The following is a 24,424-nucleotide window of genomic DNA, read 5'->3' as shown; positions in this document are numbered from 1 at the left end:
ATGGTTTACTAAACTTCTAAACTACAGAAACTTGGATTTGTTGGTTCAAAAACCAACACATCATTATTTTTAAATCTTAATCCTAATCCTCTTTTTATTTTATTCCATGTCGATGATATTCTGGTTATGTGTCCTAATACCCTTGATATTCTTAATCTTGTCAATTATTTGCATTCAGAATTTGCAACAAAGGATTTAGGACCTGCTCATTATTTCCTATGAATCAAAATTTTAAACATTGTAATGGATATTTTTTAACTCAATCAACATACATTGTCTCTATTCCTGAAAGAACAAAAACGGATAAATGCAAACCTGTGTCTACTCCTTGTATTTCTTTAGAATATTTTGAGTTAGATACTCCACTTACTGATGGTACCATCTATAGATAAACAATTGGTCCACTTCAATATCTTACTCTCACATGTCCAGATATTGTGTTCGCAGTCAACAAAGCATGTCAGAAAATGCATTCACCAACGGTTGGTGATTGGCAATTTCTTAAACATTTACTTAGATACCTAAAGGGCACTATTTTTCATGGTCTTCTAATCGTTTCATCTGATGGTCAATATCACGAAAGAAATCGGATTCTTATTGTACCGTGTCTTACGCAAAACTTGTGTGGCTTTCGTATGTTTGTTGAAACGCGAAGGGGATGTCAAAGTCCAACACGTCCACTTATTCTTTAAATTCAACAAATGATAGCGAAAAAAATGGACAAACTTCTTTGGCCAATTCGCATTTGTTAAAAGGCAAAGCTGACCCATCCTCCTTACTCTTATGTCATCAGAACCTAACAATTAGATGCTATCAATCCAATTTAAAGGGCACTATCAATCCATTTTGTCGATGCTATTAAATACCATCCCTGGTATCTCCTTCCTGATGAATTACGATTATTCTCTCTCTCTACTTATTACGGTTGGAGATACATATCGAGTCATACGTATAAATCGTTTCCCTGGTTTCTGACTGACTCATAGCTCGGCTTGGTAGGTTGAGTCAGCTGGCGACTTGATTTACTCCTCATACCCCCCATCAACCCCAATGACGAGGGGAAGACATTAAACTTGTCCCAAAGAATATGGAACCTTGCTCTAGGAAGTGTCTTGGTAAGAATTTCCCCCGGCCACCTTGCTCTAGGAAGTGCCTTGGTAACAAATGTGCAAACAGGACAGCAGTAACATCGTCGTTATGGATGTGGCGGCAACAACAATGCATGGTTGCATCGATGTGGGTGGGCAGCTCACAGTATTGATAACGACACTGAGAGCACAAGGTAAGTATGACGAGCACAGGGGTGACGAGGAAACGACATGGGGATGTGGCATTAGCACGAGGACTCACAACTGCTACAAGAGCATGCTAGCACAAGTGCGGCAGCAACGTGATCATGGTAGAGGCTGAGCACACTGACACGAGGGGAACAATATGCAGCGGTGGTGAGAGGGTTGTGGTGCAAGGGCAACAACGTGAGGGGCAGTTGGAAGATGCGCACTAGTATGTTTTCCCCCTTCTCAAGCAGTCGCGGCAAACCATGTTGATGGCAAAAGGGGAGGATGGGAATGTTGTCCCAAATAATGTACTTCCTTCTAAAAAATATTACCATAGAAAAACCTAGTTCCAACCTCAATAGTAAAGAAATTCATGGCTGTTGGCTCGCTGATGCTGCTGATAGTGTGTTGTGGCTTGGTTTGTCCTGTTAGGATCAGGAGGTGGATCCGGGATGCATGGGTGTGCGAACACCTCAAGTGAATGTCTAAGATAGATTTTTCAAAAGTGGGGCACCATTAAAGTAGAATCTAGGTAGCATCCCACATTTGCTATGTCTCGACACACATTTCTGTTAATTAGCAGATAATGGTTTTTTGTATTCTAATGCATTGGTTTAATCATAGAAAACATGCTTCTCTATGCAACAAAAGCAATTATCGATTAAAAATGATTTTATGAAATCATTACATATTGTGCACCTTGTGGGAAAGTTGTTCTACCCTTGATTTGCTCAGTTTGAGATCATTCCGAAGCCATCCTGACCTCTAGAAGTCTCCATGCAATCACATCGCTATTGGATGTCCACTACTTCTTCTCCAATTTTTTTTGAAAAGTTTGAAGATCTTCTCACCACCAAGAATATCTTCTTTCAGTGAGTGAACAAGAGAACAGAATGGATGAGAGGGAGGGTGTCGAACTCGGGCTGGCCAGGATGGCAAAGATGGGTTCCCCTTTCCATGTATATATTTTTACTTAAGTGTTTCTAAAAAATCCATAAAGTAAAACATATTCACCAATGTCCCTATGACCTTATGGTTATGCCTCCTCTAGGCCCATGTATAGTGCTAGTTAATAGCTTTAGTGGCTTAATAATAATCATTGGAAAACCTTACTAATTATCTTTATGGACATATATATTAATTAACTAAGGATCAATCTATCCCAATCGATAGGTCAAGTTTTCAGCCGACGCAGTTCAAAGCTACACCTCATGCTCTATAATATAATAAGTAGTGTTTGAACTCTCTAATGGAACCTTTAATGTCAACGGTAATCATATATGTATAGTCGTTTATCTACACCAGACTCTCGAACCACTAAGGGTGTCATTGATTGTCCAACCTTAATCCATCATTTAATTACTACTAATGTGTAATGGGTATAAGTAGAAAATGTCTTCTACAATATACTCACTACCTATGCCAGGGATTTAAGTACATCATCTTCCTTGGCTGAATCTCATCTTATACCAAGGGCAGATGACCCCATCTTCACCAATGAATCACCTCTGTGGGCTTTTGTTACGCCAAAGTAATGACTCGTTTGAATTTCACTATTAGAGGCTTAAACGTTGTAATAAAAATGTGGTCGTCCATCCACGAGATGTTCTAGGTGCGTTAGGTCAATGGATCCCTTATACAATCATGACACGAATGAACATGATTGCCATTTCAGGTATAATACTATCCAGGAATTCTTCTGATCAGTTTAGAGAACTCTTTCTCCAAATATCACCCACTATCTGTCCTTAGTGTTGGATTCTAGAGACCTTAACTTGGACGAACAAATCAAAATGATGCGCAGCTGAAGACTCTTTGCGAATCGAACGGCATCGACAAAAACCATTAAAACGAAGTACCTTGCACGAATCTCATTCATGATTTCTTTGATCCCAGAGTGAGATGAGTCGAGCTGCTCAATTGTGCAGCCTCTAGACGTATCCACGCGGTCCTTTGCGCGTCAGATCTCCTACTTCTCGTTGACGAGCCCCGTTCTTTCTCCATCGACGTCGTTATGTCTTCCTGACCACATCACGGATGGAGAGGGGGTGTGGGGAGAGTGGAGAAGAAGGGGAAAGGCCCCTAAACAATTCTGGCCTGGGTGAATTTCGTTCAGGGCCTTCCCCTATTTATACTAAGTGGGTATTTTTCCTAAAACCCCCAAAACTTAAGTATATCTTCCAACGTCCAAAAGACCATTTGCGTGCGACCCTCTGGGCCCATGTAACATTCTAGTTAACGACTCCAGCGGCCCAATAACTTTTATTGGCCTTCCAAATTAATTAACTATATCATCATATAGATTAGTTAACGTCGGATCGATTTAACCCAATCGATAGGTCTAGACTCCGACACGTGGGGTGCCAAGCTACACCTTGTGTCCTAGAAGATACCAAAGGAGTGTGTATCGACTCACTCATGGAACCTGTTCGTCATCAGTTACCGTGTATGTATAATCCCTCATCCACTTGACGCTCCTTGGACGACTTAGGGTATGGTCAACTATCAAACCCTAATCGATCATCCGAGTTAGTACAAATACATTCGGAAATCATTGGAGAACTCTTCTCCGATATTTCACTGTCTTGGCCAAGGACTTCGTTGCATCGTCTTCCTTGAGCTGTCACCTCTTATACCGAGGGTGGATGATCCCATCTTGACCACTCAATCGCCTTCATGTACTTCTTGATGCACCCGAACTAAGACCGTTTAGAATCCCATGATTAGAGACTCGTTGGCCATAGCCAAAGTACAACCGTCCGTCCATAAGGCGTCTTTGGTGTCTCAGGTCTAAGGACCACTTACACAACCGTGACGTGAATCAACCTGATTGACAGTTCGGTATAATACCATTCAGGGATTTGTACGAATCAATTCAGTGAACCCTTTCCACTAAAGAGCACCCACTATCTATCCTTATTGTCACCACACTAATGGCTACGGGACCGGCCATACTCATCATATGAGTGAGGCTAGATAGTGCTATTCTATCTAGATACCTCTTATACCGAGGGTGGATGATCCCATCTTTACCACTCAATCGCCTTCGTGTACTTCTTGATGCACCCGAACTAAGACCGTTTAGAATCCCATGATTAGAGACTCGTTGGCCATAGCCAAAGTACAACCGTCCGTCCACAAGACGTCTTTGGTGTCTCAGGTCTAAGGACCACTTACACAACCGTGACGTGAATCAACCTGATTGACAGTTCGGTATAATACCATTCAGGGATTCGTACGGATCAATTCAGTGAACCCTTTCCACAAAAGAGCACCCACTATCTATCCTTATTGTCACCACACTAATGGCTATGGGACCGGCCATACTCATCATATGAGTGAGGCTAGATAGTGCTATTCTATCTGGATACTTCGATGTCCTTCTCGCGTATCATTCGAATAGGAATGTTTAGAACACATGCTTAAAGACTAGTGATCTTCGTATTACGATCTCATCATAATTCACTATGTCTGATCATGTATTCATGGACTTCATTATACGCATCACACGTGTACTATAATGACTATGTTCTATTAATTAATATGGAACGAGATGTGGAATGTGCGATTGGCTTGCTGGCCACATATATATTTCCATCACTTAGCGTTACTCCATTAATAGCCTTATGATCAGCTATAGTTGTCGTATAAGTAGGATCAGATGTGTCATTCTATTGTGACATTTTGATGTCCATATTAACTATCCATCTCATATGAATATTTATACACAGGTATTATGACCATCGGTCACTGTATTATGACCTTCTCATAATTCACTATGTCATAGCACGTATTCATTAACTTCATCATAAACATCTGATAAGCCTAAAATTTGTATGAAAAATATATCATCGTTTGGGCTTTTAGACTTATGCAATTAAATTTATAATTTCCCTTAATCTATAAATACCATGTTTAGAGCAAGCAAGGGGTCGAACCAAAGGGAGACACTTTGTAAGAATTTCTGTCCTATTTAAAATGAATTAATTCAAAAATATGTCAATTTTGCATGTAATGGGCATTAATCATGTTTATTTTTTTTAATTAATCAAAATTAAGGAAAAACTTAATTTTGATCTTAATATTTTCAGTCAAGACAGTCTAGATAGGATAATTTTGATTCTTATACCAGATTAATTTGGATTGCCAATATTCGAGTCAAGATGATTTATGAAGATATTCTTTTATGTATGAAAATTAGGAATTATTAATCAAGAAAGGGATATGTAAAATTGGACTTGAAGATGGACGTATTTTTGGATGAAATTTTAGATTCAGGTTTTTTATATATTGAATTGAATTTTCAGGCAATCAATTTCTAAATCTATAAAGAGAACGTAGACGAATGAACCTAGAGAGAAAAAGTAAAATAATTTGGGGGAAATTGAATTAAATATGAAAATTGACCCTAATCTAGAGATCTAAGATGCAAAATGGGATGAAAATAAATGTATAAATATGATTTGATAGTCAGTTCTTGAATCAAAATCAAATTGTGATGTTCATCACCACTCAAATAAACTTCAAAGGCATGTACATTTTTCCTATGCCTTGGCGTTTTAGATTCATACAAGAAAAAGTTCAAACCATGAAGAAGAGAGTTACAACTTTGAAGAATGATGCAAGATCTGTCGACTTTAGAAGCAGCACCTGTGTCCTTCCTGGCCAATTTCTTGGAGGAGCGCTTCCTCGGTCAATTTCCCATTCTTCTCGACCTCTATTTAAAAACCCAACCATATGGATCGTTGAGAGTGAAAAAACAAACCGACCCTCAAAATTTGGGAGGAATCAGACTGGTAGATCTCAAGATATCGCCATTTTACTGGCGATTAATGCTGGCTGTTAGATTTAATTTCTCTCTCCTCCACACACAAAGAAGTAGATTTTTCTGACTAGTCACCTCATTTTCACCGCCCTCGGATTGTGCGTTGCCATGCTTTTGTGTGTGGGAAATATTGAAATGATGAGCATAAATGAGATGCCTTTTAACGGCTGGAGAAGCATCACGTCGCATATTCACTTCCCTATAAAAAAATAATACAAAAGACGCACATGTTTTTTCATTTTTTGCTTTCTTAAAAAAAACACCCAGAATGGATTGCCGCATGCTATCAATGCTTAGAAAAGACAAAAAATCAAAACGTACATTTTCCTTGCTGCCTGCGCCATGTCCTGTTGAGATAATGATTTGTTTATCAGGACATCTTGAATTGGGATGCCATAACAAGCCAATAATGTGCTCATTGGACGCATTAAATCATTCAGCCAACTTTTTGGGCGAACGAGGTGGATGCTACAAAATTCATTAAAAAATCATTTGAAAATACCAAATAAATGGTAATACATATTATTTTTATCCTAAAATTTATTCATTTGCTATATAATGGTCAGAAAAAAATAAAAAATATGGGAAATTCCAGAAAAATTACTAAAAAAATTAACAACCTCTAGCGTAGTGTTTGATACCCTGCAAAAAATAATTCTTCCATGCATTGAGGTTAAATGTCATGTAAAAATATTAAAAAAATTATGAACAATCATTAGATCGTAGTGCCAGTCATTTATTTCAATTAAATTATGATAACATGCAAATATGGCTAGTAAAACACACACACACACATATATATAATGTAATATTCATCAATTTAAGATTATAATTTGCATGTTATCAACATCACACTTGAATAATAATGAACAACTTTTTTAGTCAACTAACTAGAATAAACATTGTGGTTGTTATGGCTTGGCGACCACATAATATCCATCATGGTTGAGGGGTACAAATTACATGGGGTAACTAAGGGAATCCTTATGGATTTAGTAGATAAAACATTAAGATTTCTGTGTTCATGGATTTGTGGACTACTAAGAATTTGCATGGCCTGCTTGACACCAAGGATTTTTAGATCAACTATTGATGGGATCTATGCATCCATCTAATTAGCATTTCAAAGCTCGTGGGAAAGCATGATGATGTGAATATGAGTGGAATTGTACTGGTGTCATCGATAATTTGGGGCTGAAATTGAAGGCTAGGAACAGTCCAATCTGTCCATTATTTTCTCACAGTTGTCTTAGAATGGTTACTAATTTATAATGTAGGCTACCTTGATGGCAATAGACAATGCCTCCTGAAAGGTAGATGATAATGCTACTAGCAAAAGAACTGAAGAAGGTGAACAGCAATTTATAGTATATTCACCTGTCCCATGTACTGCCCATGTGCTGACCATTGCTTCAAAGCTGCCTCGAGGTCCCTGTGCGGCTACCATTCCTTCAGGCTGTAGACAGCACTAAAGTTTGCATGGTGATGCCATTGAATAAAATGGTGATATGGAGGATGTAAATGATGACTAAAATGACCTCTACAGCCCGAAGTATACCTTTGCATAGACCTATATGTAGCCTAAAAGGACCATGAGCACAAAAGTCAGCTCAAAACTTTACGTCTTAACATTTGAGACGAAGGGAAGTGTGACAACATTGAAATGTGGACAGGCATAAGAACGTGGATTTAGACTTGACTATCCACACCCTTACAATACGTTTTCTTTGGATTTGAAACTAGTCCCCCAATAGAGGGCTTTTTTATATGCAGAATGTATTGTTACCAAGTTCCAAAGTGACATGTCCCACTGCGGAAAGCACTAAGTTTGTTCTCACTTTGAAGTGATGGTTAAATGCCAATAATGGACAACTTTGTCAGATCGGTGGTGACAAAAGGGGTGATGACGATAACTAATGTGGGGTAATGGTTCTCATACATAAATTTTATTTGATCTGTAAATTTATGTCTTTCTTATTCATAAACTGTTTGCCAGTCGGGTAATATATGGCCCTAAGGTTTGAAGAATAAGGAAGCCTCTGAGGTATAGGTAAAAAGTCATACAACTTTGTACCGTATTGCTTTGTGATCCATAAAAAAATTCAAAATATTTGTTGATTGTAAGGATTCACAGTTTAACAGATTAAATGCATCATTGTCTTCTTATCCAAGTAGTGCTATATTTTATTGTCAACCTAAATGGTAGAGTACTAAAATAATTACTTGTATACTCATCAGAAAACAAAATTCGAAAAATGTTCCAAACATGTAGTAATAATCAATTATATAAGCTTTACACTTGGATAATTGTATGTGCCCACTGATTCTACACATAAAAGAGTTTGTTTACCTGTTTGTCATCGTTTTAAATTTATGTATACCATATGATCTCATGCATGTTGTATAATTTTGGTATACATTATTATTTCATATCTATTTTCTTTCAGTCTTTGTTTATATTCTTTTATTGTATCTTTTCTGGTACATTGAGGTTCACAACATTTCTAAAAAATAACATTTATGTAAATAAAATGTTAATGAAATATATATTCTAAGAAAAACTGGTAGACACCATACATTTGGCCTAATTGAATAATTTTACTATACATATGTCCTTTGTATCCAGTTTTGGTATCATCCTATAGTTAAATATACTAATACAGATATTACTATAATTAAGTCCAGGAGTGGGAGTGATCAACTTCATTATACATATTTCTGTTGATACTATAGTTAATTATACTAATACCTAGAGAGAGAGAGATCGACAGGGAGAGAGGGAGAGGGAGAGGGAGTGAACAATCGGTAGAGAGAGAAAGAGGGAGAGAGAGAGAGAGAGAAACAAAGAGAGGGAGGGAGAAGAACAGGGAGAGGAAGATGGCAAGGGAGTGGTCGATAGAGAGAGGGAGAGGGAGCAATCGAGAGAGAGAGGGAGAGGGAATGGGAGAGGAGCGATATATATATATATATATATATATATATATATATATATATATATATAGAGAGAGAGAGAGAGAGAGAGAGAGAGAGAGAGAGAGAGAGTGATTGAGAGAGGGAGATAAGCGATCATGGGAGAGAAAGAGTGAACGGTCAAGAGAGGGAGAGGGAGGAGAGTAATTGCGTGCGAGAGAGAGTGAGAAGGACAAGGAGTGATCGGGAGAGAGTGAGAGAGATGCACAAGGAGAGGAGTGATCGGGATAGATAGAAGGAGAGGGAGAAGAGGCAATCGAGAAAAATGCTTCTTCACTGTTATGTCACCCGAAAGCGCCATCAGTCATATTCGTCTCCATTTTGATATTTCCGCCATCAGTGATCTGTCACAGATGACGAATGACTAATGACGGATGACTGAATAAACTTTGTTTAGTCATTCATCTATCACCCCGGAAGATGAGGGATGAAATTTTTTGGACCGAAAAATGAGGATCCATTATCTGTCAAACAATCCTGTGCTAGAAAACTACTTCACGAAAGCGTACCGGAGTCCATCTTATTGGATGGCTTGGAGTGTATCTTTTAGATCAATGTAGTGGAGACTAAATCCTCTTCAGCAAATGGGGGCTAGAGGGTCTCACATCCTTAGATGATCCTGCGACCACAACCATTGTTTTATAGTCCTTCATGGCCATATCAGTTTACAAAACCACCCATAAAGCTAATGTAACTGACCCAGTTTCTACACATATATGCAACCATAGCAATCCCGAATGTTGTCTTTATTCTGTCCATATAAACCACATCAAATGGGATACATATTGTGAATAATAACCATGGATATACAGAACATGGGACTGTTACAAGTCTACTACAATTTCATGCGCCTAAGCCAAAACAATCACATGTATTCTTTTAATAAATAACATTGATCAACTATGGATGTGTACCATGGAAATTTCACAAAATGTGATTTAAAGTGAACATTTCCCACTGGTCCTTCTTTATGGATGTTGAGGTTTTTGTGTTTTAATGTACACTAAATTACATTAATATCATGAATTTATAATTAAGAAACTAATTTATAATTAGAGCTTAAAATATTTTAAGATTATGTTTTTTAAATGTGTTAAAACTATAAAATAAACTAGAATAATCATAAAGTACTTGGGAGAATGAAAAATGTTTTTTAAAATTTCTGAAAATAGTTTTAAAGTATTAAAAATGTTATTTTAATACTTTAAAATATTTTAAAAAGTCATTTCATATTTAACGTATGTTGAAATTATTTCAGAAGCCTTAGAAATATTTTTAAATACTTTAAAAATATTATAAATATTTTTCTGAATTTTTTAAACAATTAAAAGTATTTTAAATAGTGAAAAATTGACTTCTAAATAAATTTCTGGCATTTTAGTTCATTTAAGAAGGGCCCAATAAGGCCTAAATGGGCGTAGCCCATTAGCCTTAGTGGCGGACCCGACGGGCGGATTTAACCAGTTAAATCCCAGGTCGGGTCCGCTACTAAAGATTGAATTAAATATATATATATATGGGGAGAACGAGATTTGAACCCAAGACCTCCGCCTTAGTAATGAAGCGATTTACCACTGCGCCAGAAGTCATCTCTTAGTGTAGAAATAAATTATTTATATATAATGTACTTTGGACCCGAAAAATCGAATTAGGAAATTCGATTTATTCCAAAGGTCAGATCCGATGGTTGACTTTCCAAAATCATTTCTTATTTCTAAAAATCGTATTTTTTCTGACTTTTGAAATTCCTATATTAAACCTAACTACTTTAATTAGCATTAATTGCTATAATTAATTTTTTAATTAAGGAAACTTTCTATAAAACTTTGAAAAATCATAAAAGATTAATTACAGCTCCTTTTGAGCTCGAATGTTTTTTGAAATTCTCAGAAAATTACAATCTACCCCTCTACCCTTATAAATACCCCTTCAGAGCAAGGGTTGAGGTATCCCTTTTGAAAAACATCTCTCTTGTGCTACTCTTGAAGAAGAAAGTGCTGCTTCTTGTGAAGTTTCTCCCCTGCAATCAGTGTGGCTGTGCTTCTCCATTGATAAGGGAAGTTTTTAATTTTCATCATTCATTTATTTACTGAATAGGGTGATAGTTTCCTCCACAATCATTGAGTTAGTGGTGATTTTTATTAGATTTTGTGAAGGATAGTGAAGGGATTGATATTATTTTTGAAAGTGATTAAGAGGAATTGATTTTTTGATCTTGAAAGTACTTATGAAACAGGTTTTCAGAATTTATCTTGATATTACATTTGAACCTTAGTTTGTTTGATCATTCATACATCATTGAGAGTGGTGATTGACCTTTGATCAATCACGGGGAGCGGTATATCGTTTCTTCCACTAATCTGAACAGGTGACGAAGATCAAGAAGGAAGGGAGGTGACGTTGGTGGCTCCAAGGACGTGACGGTGATGAGGGAAGTGGACGAACGAGGAAGAGTTCGTGACGGTCTACCCGAAGGCGGTTCGGGGTTGAAGCTCGTGCACCAAAGAACGTGACGTGCCATCGGAAGACTCCTCTGCAGAAGCAACTCTGTAAGTTGGGTTAGGGTACCTTACAAGGGAGGATCCTTAGTAAGATTATCCTGAGTCCTAATTTGGACTCGAAGGGGGGCCTTGGATTGACTCGATCACTAAGCGGATCGAGGAACCAAGTAAATCTAAGTGTTCGAGAGAAAGAAGGTGAGTGTCAAATCAAGGAATCTTAAAAGCTAACTAGGTAAACAAAAACAAGATAAGCTAATTCACCCCCCCTCTTAGCTTCCAACAATGGAGATCAATACTCTAAATGGATAAACTTAAAAAAACCTTCATTTTATGCTGAAATATTTTCATGACTACTTTCAAAAGCATAAAATGCAAACTGTCACTTAAATTCACAGTTCTTCTCAAGGGAGAACTCCCATATGAGCAATGTGATCTAGAAATACTTTAGGTAGTAAGCCTTTGGTAAGGGGATCCGCAATCATGAAGTTTGTCCCAATATGCTCTAGATACATCTGTCCATTTCACATTCTCGTATTACCAGCTCGGTACTTGATGTCTATATGCTTAGACTTGGTCAAGCTCCTATTGTTATTGGAGAATAAGACATCTGAGTTATTGTCACAATATATCTGGAGAGGTCTTTCAATCTCACTCAGAATTCTAAGTCCAGTGAGAAAATTCTTCAGCCATAATCCTTGATTGTATGCCCTGTACAGGGCTATGTATTCTGCTGCCATGGTGGAAGATCCTATAAGTGATTTTTTAGCACTCATCCATGATATGGCTCCTCCAATAAGCAGAAATATGTATCCTAAGGTGGATCTTGTTGAATCTTGGTATCCAGCAAAGTCACAATCAGAATACGCAATGATATCCAAATTATGTAGTTTTTATTTCTTTGCAAATAGTACATGATTCTTTTTGTCGCTTTCTAGTGATCCATTCCTGGATTGCTGAAGTAGTTGCCCAACATCCCAAGTATGTAAACAATATCTGGACAGGTACAAACTTGGGCATATATCATACTAAGAATTGGTGATGCATACGGAATTTTCTGATTTTCTTCAGCTTCAAAATCCTTTTTAGACCAATGAGAAAGATAACATTAATCTCCTTTAGCAACAGGGTGTTTCCTGGTTTTCAATTTTGCATGCCAAGTCTTTTGAGAATTTTCTCAATGTAGGCCTTTGTGACAACCAGATAATATTATGAGTACGATCACAGTGTGTCTGTATGCCCAGGACAAAGAAGGCTTTAGTAAGAATCTTCATCACAAAATTTCTTGATGAGAAAGATTTGGTTTCACACATCAGATTTATATCATTACAGGGAAATAAAGTGTCATCTACATACAAAACCAGAAATACATATTTACTCCCACTGAACTTGTGCTATACACATTCACCAAATTTATTTATTTAAACCCGTATGAGATGATGACTTGATGAAATTTTCGATACCATTGACAGGAAGCTTGTTTGAGCCCAACAGATGAATTTCTTTAATTTGCAAACTTTTCTGGTTACATCATGTATATTGATTCTTCAATGTTTCATTAAGAAAAGCAGTCTTTACATCCATCTGATGGAGCTCAAGGTCATAATGTGCAACTAGTGCCATTATTATTCTAAAAGAGTCTTTTGAAGGCGCTGGATCAAAAGTCTCTTTATAATCAATGGATTTTTTTTGAGTAAATCCTTTTGCAACAAGACAGGCCTTGTATCTCTCCATATTACCCTCTGAGTCCCTTTTGGGTTTAAATTTCCACTTACAACCAATGGGCTGCGCACCTTTAGATAATGGGACGAGATACCAAACATCATTCTCTCTCATGGACTTACTTTCCACATTCATGGCCTCCATTCCCTTTTGAGAATCTGAACTTTCCATGCCACTTTGAAAGTTGATTAAATCATATTCCTCAATGTTCATGGCTTCATGTTATTGGAGATAAACATCAAAGTCATTTGAAATCACAGATCTCCTTTCGCTTGTGGATCTCCATACCGGCATTGATTCTTGAGGTTATTGAGTTTGTTCTTTTGGGATGAAAACTTGATGAATATTTTTTTCATTCGGAATTGCTGTTTCTACAATATCAAGTAGTGCTTGATCTTGAGTGTTGTTAGAAACAATTTGAGGTATTATTAAACAATTATCTTTAAAGTCACTATTTGTATCTTTATCTCCACCCGCAAACTCATCATCCTGAAAGAATACTGCATTACCCATCTCAAATACAAGTTTAGTAATAGGATCATAAATTTTTTACCCCTCAATCTTTCAAGATATCCAACAAAATAGCGACTAACTGTTCGAGAGTCAAGTTTCCTCTCATTAGGTTGTAAGGTCTTGCCTCAGTAGGACAAACCCAAATTATTAAATGTTTTAGACTTGGCTTTCTACCTGTCAAAAGCTCATAAGGACTCCTTTGAGCTGCCTTAGTTGGAACCCTATTTAGAATGTAAGCTTCTACCTTTAGTGCTTCTCCTCAAAGGGGTTCAGGTAAAGAAATCTGATTAACCATACTTTTACCATGTCTTTGACTGTTCAATTTTGTCTTTCAGTAACACAAGTCATGCTAGGAGAACCTGGCATAGTTTACTAAGAAACGGTACCGCACTCTTCTAAAACTTAGGGAAGAGTCCTGGACGTTGTTCTTCTGATCCATCCTTTCTGCCATAATACTCTTTACCACGGTCAAAACGGATGGTTTTTATTCTTTTGCCAAGTTGATTTTCAACTTCAGCTTTGTAACTTTTGAACACATCTATTGCTTGAGATTTTTCATGGATGAGGTACATGTATCCATATTAAGAATAATCATTGATAAGTGTGATAAAATATTCCAAGATGCCTTATGGAAAGGCCCACAAATGTCCATATGTATCAATCCTATGACTTATGAAGCTCGATTGGAACCTGATCTCCTAATATTTTATTTGTATTCCCTTGATGCATTTGACACATGTGTCAAAGTCTTTAAAATCTAGGGAGTTAAAAATTCTTTCTGACACAAGCCTAGCAGTCCTCTTTTTGAGAGATGCTGCCTAACCTTTTATGCCATAAAGACGATGAATTCTCATTACATAACTTGCGTTACATACCAGAAGTACTAATTTGCAATAACTGATCCAATGAAGATGTGATAGTTTCTTTCTAAATACAAGTTATCATAAGCCACCAAACATCCAGGAGCTATGAGTACTGAATTTTGAAATAGACTAAACTTTCTATATCCAAATGAACAATGATAACCCAATTTTTCAAAGACGGAAATAGATATTAACTTGCGTCCAAAGGACGGTCCAATAAAAGTCTGATTCAAATACACATGATAACCAGTATTTAACGTTAACTTAAAGATACCAACATCATCGACCTCCATCGCTTTGCCATCACCTTGATAGATGAATCGTTCATCTTCATTCGACTTGCAATGGCTGAGGCAGCCCTGCATTGATAGACTTATGTGAGTTGTAGCACCGGAATCTACCCACCATGTGTGTCTTGGTACAGAAGCAAGGTTGACTTCTGAACAAACAAGAGAAAAATGTGCACCTTTGTTCTTCAGTTGCCTCTTCAGCTAATGTATCCTTCAAGGATTTAGAAATGGTGCACTTTATGACAATCAAACTCATGCAATTTGATCTTTCACACTTATCATAGACATTTTTTTCCTTCAACTCAGGAAGAGTATTTCATGCCCTTTGGTTGATCATTCCTCAATGCATAGTCGAGGTCCATTGCACCGAGATAAAGTGTCACAAATTCCTTCCATTTCTTAAAATTGGACCCATTGAGCATCAAAATGGAATTTTCATCCATGAAAATATTATAAACTGAACTTGAGCCTAAAAAATTTAAACATATTCACATAAGAATAAAAATAACTAAGGCATAATTCAGAAAAAAAGGTAGTCCCGAGCTCAAGAGATCTAGTACAACATAACTACTCATATTTGGATCATATATTGACTTGTAAGTGGTCCTCTTCGTACAATAATCAAATTTGAACAATAAAATGACATTGAAAGAACCTTTCTATGGGCCAATTCAATGGCATCATTATAGCTTAATAATCGTCAAATTTCCTATTAATGATATGAGTATTATTTGTCCAGATACTCATTTTCTGCTGGGCCAACAAGTACTCACATAAATAACATCACTTGTGTGTCTTAGTTTTATAAATACATCCACTTTCATAATCAGTGATTGTCTATTCAACATCTCATTTAAAATTCTATATATATAAATAAATACAAGACCAATACCACCATTTTAATTAGCCATATATGCACTTGATTTGGCGAAACACCTATTTTCCTTTGGGCCAATAAGTGTCTGCATGAATATAGTGCACATTACAATCTTAAAATAGATTATATACACCCAAATGGGTATCATGCACACAAAAATTCTCATTCACCAATTTCAACCTATCCAATTCATCAAGCAAATATGGAAAATAGAAATTGCATAATTGAATTGAATTAATAATCAAAATCGATTCTTTTGCATAAATAAATAATTAAAAGTAATGAGAATCTTATGCGTTATGCATATTGCGCTACCCGTTTATAATATTTCTATATCCCGTAATGGGCCATTCGCCCGTCCAAGTTTTGGACTTAAATGGGCGGTCATATTGGCATTTCAGAGTATCGGGTTCTTAAAAGAATGAAAATAAAACCCATATTCTCTTTAAAAAATCAAAACTGGCCTAGTGGGCCACCTTTTTAAAATTTTATTTCAGGGTGACTTCAAGGGACTGCTCACCCCATCCTTTGGTCAATTTGACCTGCTCACAGCAATAGTTGGCCAATTTGACCTGGATGAACGGTTGCTTAAAATGACCAATGACCACCCCTTTATTATATTTTTATTTTTTCTTCCTCTTCGGGCGATGATTGTGGAAACCATCGCATGATGAAGCTTGGCGGCAGCTTTTCATTGCCATCCTGCCGCCGATCTTCTACAGCTGTTGTCACCATGGCAGTTCGGGATAAAATACCATAGTCATGGCATGCATCATATTTGTAATTTATCGTTTAAAACCCCAGTATCCAGATCGAGAGGAACAAATCCAGTGATATTTTAAATGATATTTAAATGACATACAAAAACTTGTCTCTGATATCAATTCATAGAAAACTGCTTAAACGGAAGCATATCGGAGTCCATGTTATTGGATGGCTTGGAGTGTATCGTTTGGATCGATATAGTGGAGACTGAATCCTTTTCTGCAAATGAGCGCTGGAGGGTCTCACACCTTTACATAGTCCAGGGACCACAACCATTGTTTTATAGGCCCTCATGGGCATATCAGTTTACAAAATCACCCATTACGGTTATAAAACTGACTCATTTTCTACACATATGTGCAACCATAGCAATCCAAAATGAGGCCTTAATCCTGTCTTTGTAAACCACATCAAATGCGACACATATTTTCAGTAATATTCATTATATTTTCAAAATGAGGCCTCTTATTGGACACATATACATTACATTTGGTGTACACCCATATTGAGATCCAACATCCTAGGGTTAGGTTATCCTTTGCATTAACATCATGGTAAAAGTAATATGTGAATGTCACATCATCGGTCACCCCTGTCTTATGGAAAAACAAGACAGAACTAGTTTACAGATTCCTGATCATTGGGCATAAGAGGGCGGTGGTGCCGTCCGTCGCCTAGTTACCCCAATAAGGACCTACACCTTTGAGATAGAACTTAGAAGGTCTTCATTTTTCCACATGGCTCTTTTAGACACACTTTGTATGACACACTTTCTCGTGTTTTCTTGCTCTCCCCTCTCTCTCGTTCTCTCTTCTTCTCATTCAACTTCCCCCCCTCTGTTCTAATCTCTTTACCTCTGTTCTAATCTCGTTCTCTCTTCGTCCTTTCTCCGGATGGTCCTATTTAGCCCGATAGTGCCACGTTACTATTTAGATGTAATTACAAAAAGTACTTACGAAAAATTATAAAGCGGTCCTTACTTTCCGCAAAGATGATTTCAGTATAATTTCTTGAAATACCTATTGCGAGATGAGAAAATTTAATCAAAGCTCCGACAATGAGTCCTTTCCATCATGCCAGATCTTTCACAGTCAGCAATCCATCCAAGCAAATTTAATCCAAAAATAAATAACTTCCAAAGTAGGTAAAACCAACGAAGGTTTGTAATAAGGCAAAATAAGGCGGTTTGCTTCATTACCTTGGCACTCGTCCATTCTTCTTCTACCGAGGCTGCATGTAGAGATGTGCGCGGTGGCCTTTATATAGGTGATCCCCCTTTTCTAATCAAATATGTGTAAGCAGGATGGGCGATCCTTGCCGTTTGACGAATGTGAATTGGCCAAAGAGGTTTCCAAATTTTTCTCTCTGGGATTTGTTGAATGCAAAGAATAAGTGGATGTGTTGGACTTTGTCATTCTCTGTGCATCTGAAAAAATCTACGATAGCCAATGACTGATTTCTTCTTCAACGTGCATGCAAAGATGGGTCAGCCTTCTTTTTTGATGAATGCAAATAAACCTTTGTTAAGTATTTAAATAAACGGTTGATGGGGATTGCGATATTCCTTTTGCCACCTATCAAAAGAATGATAGCCACATATAAATTGGACATAATTTCAGTGTATAGACCGTAGCGATGTTTCTTTGCCCTTGATCAACAATGTCTATGGCTAGATAATTCATTGTGATCTGGGTCGTTGACCACACCATGGAAACAATATTGATGTATCACTATGTGGACAGTTACAAACATAATAAATACACAGAGTAGATTTGACATACATTGAGAGGCAGATATCAAAGTTGGTTATTAAGATCACGTGAGAGATGGATGGAGTGGTAGAAAGGATCTATTTGGTTGAAATAAAATGTAATAATCTGATCACATTAAAGTCATGTTCTGTATTTATCATGTTGGAAACTTTCAGTGTACACAACATTATATAATTGTGTTTAAATGACCTTGTTTATGATTGATGTCATTCGTGTCAAAGCCAAGAATATATCTGCAGCAAGGGCATCCTTTAATGAAAGATAACCCAACTAGATGATCAGATATTTTGCTTCCTCATCAGGGATCACGTGTTGCGATCCCCGAGCATCAGATAATTCTAATGCAGTTTACAAAATAAGATGGGTCCTTTAACTCTCTGTTAAAATGGATTTAAAGTCTTGTGGCGGTGTTTTCCTAGCATTCTTTGCTTCTCTATTCCATGTTCAAGGGTTCAACTCCCAACTGAAATGTGCTGCTATAGGCCAAGCCCAGGAGGGCAAAACTGTGTGTGCAAGCCGGTGACAGGTGTTGACGGGGGAATGTTGGGACTCAACAGCCTGCCTAGAAAGAGTAGAAGAGAAGTAGTGCCCTTGATAATGGCTGTATCTTTTGGCAAGAGTGCTATTCTATACAAATATTTTGGATATCGTTCTCTCACATCCGTCATGTCAAAATATATAGAATATATACTAAAATAATAAGGACATGTGTGTTATGATGTCATTACAATTTAGATAGTTGGATAATATTATCAAATTCTTCATCAAATTCATGATGCATACAATATGATAAATAGTTATTTTTATAGTGAACATTAAAAAGCATATGAAAAGTCTGATTAGCTTGAGAATATATATATATATATATATATTTGGGATATTTTTATTTCCAGAAAGTGTCTATCAAAAATTTCAAAACGTGACACTCTAGAAACCTCTCCCACCCTGAAATTGACAATTAGCTCGTAACTTTTGCAACCGACCTCTGATCAAGCTCAAACCATTTTCAGTGGATTCGAAAGTCCAAAACCCATTATGATAAACCAAAAAATCACCTCAAAAGAAGAAGTATAAGTCCAAATCGAGGAGATTGAAGTTTTGACATATCTTTCTTTTTGATTTTTAATTTCCCAAATCTCACGACTCTCACTTTGAATATAGGAAAAATTGGCACTTAATCTGTTAGTCTCTACGAGATGCATCAATGGGTATCCATCTTCCGCTTTCTTTTTTAATACGTAATTTTGATGAAATAAATTTTATTTTTTACTTACTTTTTTTCCTTTTTTGAGCGGTCCGTCATCCAATGGGGGCCATTGAGCTTGATAGAATTCACAGCGGCCTTCCTAACATGTTTGACGCCTCCCATGCACCAAAAGAGCTATGTGGACCCACAACACCTCAAGAAAGCATGTGACGATGTAGATAAAACCCAAAATAGAAAAAAATCAAAGAATAATTTGTTTTGAAAACAACCACCCCACGGACAACATTAAATACTGTAGAGATTCTTCTAGACGTGGCACCCATCGCGCCCATTGATTTTGAAATTCCATATGAGATGAAGAGCTTAGTTTTGATAAAAAAGAGGGAGAACAAGGTAATAATTACAGCTTTCTCTTTGAAGAGCATGTGGAGCGGTCGACAGATTGGGCAGCAATTATTGAATCTGTTAGAGAAAGGGAGCCAATCAGAGCTATCATAAATGCCACATATTCAACTACTCGAGTGCGACCTCAGCCATATGACTTGATCGAGTCACCCTTGGACCGAGTTGAGTCAGTGGATGCCGACCGAGTTAACTTTATTAATTCACACAAAGTGAGGCCTAAGTCGACTTGGATGATCAAGCCCGAGTTGACTTGGCCAATCTAGACAAAGACGACTTGTTTGACTTTGTTAACTCAGACCAAGTCGACTTGGCTGATTTGACTCAAGTTAACTTGCCCAATTTGACTCAAGTTGACATGGCCAATTTCAGCCTAGCCAACTAAGATGATTCAGGCTGAGTTGACTCAACCAAGTCAAACATAATCCACTCAGCCAACTCAGTTAAGTTCAACCAAGTCCACTCGATCGAATAGATGATGCATGATAACTAGGACTAACATGGGTAGGATAGGCTAATGAACAACTAAGGATGGATTAAACAAACCACAAATCATCAGGATCATATAAATTTGGTCAAAATGTTGATGGTGCAGCCCCTTTCCTTGGTCGAGCGCATGAGGACTGTCTTGCAACCACCGCGGTTAAAACAAATATCCAAATAAAGTATTCCAAACGGTCGATTACAAAAAGACATACATCTAGTGTACTGAGTCCGATGGTGGTGGAAAACACACGAGAAACACAATAAGAAGTAATACCGACACCAAAAAGGAAAGAATCGACCTTTAGCACAGGAGTAGTGCAAACAGGTGATGGAGAAAGTTGTCGATGCATCATTGGTGGGTGCGAGTGATGTGCGATTCAACAGGGTGGACGCGGATCCAATTGGGCGTGCAATTGCAGAACCATGAGGTGAGGATGACGTTTATGAAGCATGAGGGTAATGGTGCACAGTGGTGTAGGGTTGGCCACACGTAGTAGCTGTGGGCGTGGGGCTGCGCATAGTGGCCGCGCACGCGAGCGTGAGGGTGTGGCATTATGGGTGGGCGCGGGGTGTGGTGGCTGTGTGCGCAGAGAATGCGCGCGGGGCGCAGACAGCGTGCAGCAGAGGCACTGGGGTGCCTAAGGGCAGGTAGATCTCCTCTCAACGGCGGCGGCGATGTCAGAGAAGAGTTTAGGGCAATGTTCTATAGAAGAAAAGTTAAATTCCATAGAAGAAATCACCAAGTCGTGGCATATGTATAACTGTATAATTCAAAGCTAATTTTAAATAGCGCTCGGATCCCAGGTCTGAAGTTGACGCTGGCATCATGTCATGACACAGGATGTTTCCTGTGGTAGCGGTTTTACGTCAAATGATGGTGCGTGATTGTGTGCGCCACCAGTTCCACTAGTGTCAGAAGAACTAGTCGCCGATGACTTGGCATTAGCGAGTTCAAGTGGGACTTATAGATTTATGTGAAGGCGTGCCAAATCTTCTTTTGCAATCCACAAATACCCCTATGGTTTGCCCTGCCAACAAACAAGAAAACTACACACTGTTCTACCATTGGTGAAAGTGATTACCTCATCTACTATGTCTTTGATCTTTTCATGTTAGTTGGAAGGTAAGGCGGGGGGAGTGGAGAAGGTAAACTCGCTCACCAGAAAGGCCATACGTAGAAATGGGTCATTTGATGAGAGAGGTGGGGCTTTGTGAACAACCAGATCTGAAACATTGAATTTGGAGCTTATCCCCGATGTAGAGGGTGTACGAACAATATAAGCATTTTCCCCTCCTCATTTAAGGACTACGAACGACCTGGCACTACAAGCATGAAACTTAATAGCTGGCCTGGGGGAGAATCTTTCCGGTGTTACCCTTACCATCACCATGTCACCTTCATTAAATTTTTGAAAACGACGTTGCAAATATGCGGTCTGTTTATATGATGCATTACTACTCATGATACGATGATGAATTTCCTCATGCAGACTTCTAATATGTTTGGCAAATGACTCACCATTGTATGAGACTTTAGCATTGATAAACTCAAATAAGGGTAGTTATTTCCATGCATTAATCATCTTATATCTTTAAAAGTAAGTACATCATTGCCAAAACTGCTTGTTTTTACATAGTAATGAGATCATGCCTTTTCACTACCCTAAAGATGAAAAAACTTACATTTCTACTTAATTAGTGTTTCCATCAATGATTTGACATGAATTTCACAAGTTAAACAGTTATGGATTTACTCTTAATTGGATTTGAGGGATATTTCTAACCCCCACTTGACTCATTAAGTCAAGTGGGATATGAATCTAACGATTTCCCTAGTGTGTTGACTTTTCAGGTCAAGGTTGACTTTTCATGGTCATAAAATTACAAAATTTTATGGGAAAGTCAAGAAAGTAGTCTGAAATCTTGGGACAAAAATTCAAGTCAAAAGGAGCAAAGATAAAAAAGATACACGTTGACCAGTGGAGCTGACTCAATTGATAGGCTTGGTGCAAAGGAGCTTGAAGGAGACCTTCTAGAATGTCCTTGGAGGCTTCCAGGTTGATCAAGACATATGGGGGTGACTCCAGATGGCAGATCCTGGTTGGATGAGAGCCCAAGGTTGAGATGCAGGCCAGGATCCATGAGGTGGAACCCATCCATCCATCCATTCCAGCCCAAATCCAAGGGCTAAAGATGATTTGTAACAAACTCTAACCAACTCTAACCAACTTGTTCTGTTCCCTCCAAATTCGACCTGGGGGGCAAGAATCTGGTTGGTTGGGGTCTGTTCACCAGGATTGAAGCTTCAAGAAATTAATCCTGGACGTTCATCCATGATCCAACCACCAAGAATGACTGAAACAAACACATGTACCCCTATAAAAGGGCCCCCCTCACCCTCTTTGAGGGCATCCAAGAATTGAGTATTGTTTTCTTTACTTTGTGTCTTTCTTGAGCTTGTTCCTGGGTCCATCTTCATTCAGAAGGTGCAAGGAGTGTTCTAGAAGCATCCTGGATCTTGAAGCCAGTTGGTAGGGAGTTGGAGCAACAATCTTGGGCCATTTGTGGTGTGACAAAAAGGTTACGCTGTTATTTCCACCCTATCTTCTTTAAGAATTCTCTTAAGCTTCTTAGATAAACTTAGGCAGATAGCCAACGTCTCAAGCTTTCCAACGCCTACTCACACGTGTCAAACCGATATCTGGAACTCCAGATATCGTCGTTTTGGTCCATAGCACGTGGAAGGACCTCCGCGCGCGGCGGAGCGGCGAACCCAGCGCACAAGCAGTGGCGGAAGCACCCAGGCTTGTGCGCTATCTCTCTCCTCCTCTTCTTTTTTCCATTCAATTAATTCAGAATTTTTTATCTCTATCTGGAGACGATAAAACATTCTGAAAAAATTCTCAAAAATCATTTTCAATCTAAACTTTCTACAGAAATTTTTTTACACTTGGTAAAATTCATATCATCCTTCTTAATTGAACATTTACCTTCATAATCACTAAAAGCTTTACAAAAAAGGTTATATGAATCTTGAACTTGCAATACTAGTTGAAAATCTTTCTAACTAACTACCTAGCTCCCTAAGGGATCGACCCTTACTAAAATACTACTAGTAAGGAAATTAAATTGTTGATTGGTACTTAACTATCCTTACAAACGACTCTCAATCAAATTGTACCCCTTAGTTAGGACCAATCAAGCATGCAGTGACATGGGGATCAAATCCGTAGGTTTCATGGGGAATGACCATGTATGATTTCAAAAAGACTCATGCTAGTGGTACGATTGACAGATACATTTTCGGCAAGCTCGGCACGCAGAATGATACTGTCCCAAGAACTGAGGTTATCCCCAACCATAGATTGAACAGGATTGCCTAGATTCTTATAGACAACCTTAGTTTGACTGGCGGTTTGTGGGTAGAAAGTAGTGGAAAACTTGAGTTTAGCCCCTAAAAGATGCCAAATAGTTTTCCAAAAATAACTAGTGAAGCGTACATCTCTATCAAATACTATACTCTTTGGAAGACCATGGAGACGGGCCACTTCATTAAAATAAAGTTGGGCAACACGAGAAGTGTCAGAAGTTTTGGAGCATGGAATGAAATGGGCCATTTTAGAAAAATGATGTAAAACGACTATGATGGAATCATGACGCTTAATAGTGAGGGGAAGCCCCAAACCAAAGTCGATGCTCATGTTATCTCATGTTCTATAAGGGATAGGGAGGGGAGTGTAGAGACCGGTAATTTGTTTCACCTGATTGGCTAATGCATACACTCAACATTGAGTATAATATTGGCCACATCCCGTTTCAAAGAACGCCAAAAGACTTGATGTTCAATCGATGCGATGGTTTTTCTCGACCAAAGTGACCACTTAGGCATCTGACGTGTATTTCCCAAACAGGAAAATCTCTCAAAGATGTCTACGGGATGCATAGGCGATGATCATA

At 38.0% G+C, this 24,424-nt stretch overlaps 1 long non-coding RNA gene across 2 annotated transcripts; it reads right to left on the bottom strand.

Moving 5' to 3' along the window:
- Positions 1-14,835: 14,835 nt before the first annotated feature.
- Positions 14,836-18,025, bottom strand: LOC144716955 (uncharacterized). Of its 2 annotated transcripts, XR_013585029.1 has the most exons (4): positions 17,799-18,025; positions 15,851-15,920; positions 15,135-15,427; positions 14,836-15,027 (listed from the first exon to the last, which is right to left on the bottom strand). It is a non-coding gene; the product is annotated as an uncharacterized LOC144716955 (long non-coding RNA). The 2 variants fall into 2 exon arrangements; XR_013585030.1 differs by lacking the exon at positions 15,851-15,920 and having other exon boundaries at positions 17,799-18,009.
- Positions 18,026-24,424: the final 6,399 nt, after the last annotated feature.

The sequence above is a fragment of the Wolffia australiana genome, chromosome 1 (genome assembly GCF_029677425.1).
Source record: "Wolffia australiana isolate 7733 chromosome 1, ASM2967742v1".
Taxonomy (NCBI): Eukaryota; Viridiplantae; Streptophyta; class Magnoliopsida; order Alismatales; family Araceae; genus Wolffia; species Wolffia australiana.
The sequence above is the reverse complement of the archived record's forward strand: the minus strand, read 5'-3'. Positions and strand labels throughout refer to the sequence as shown.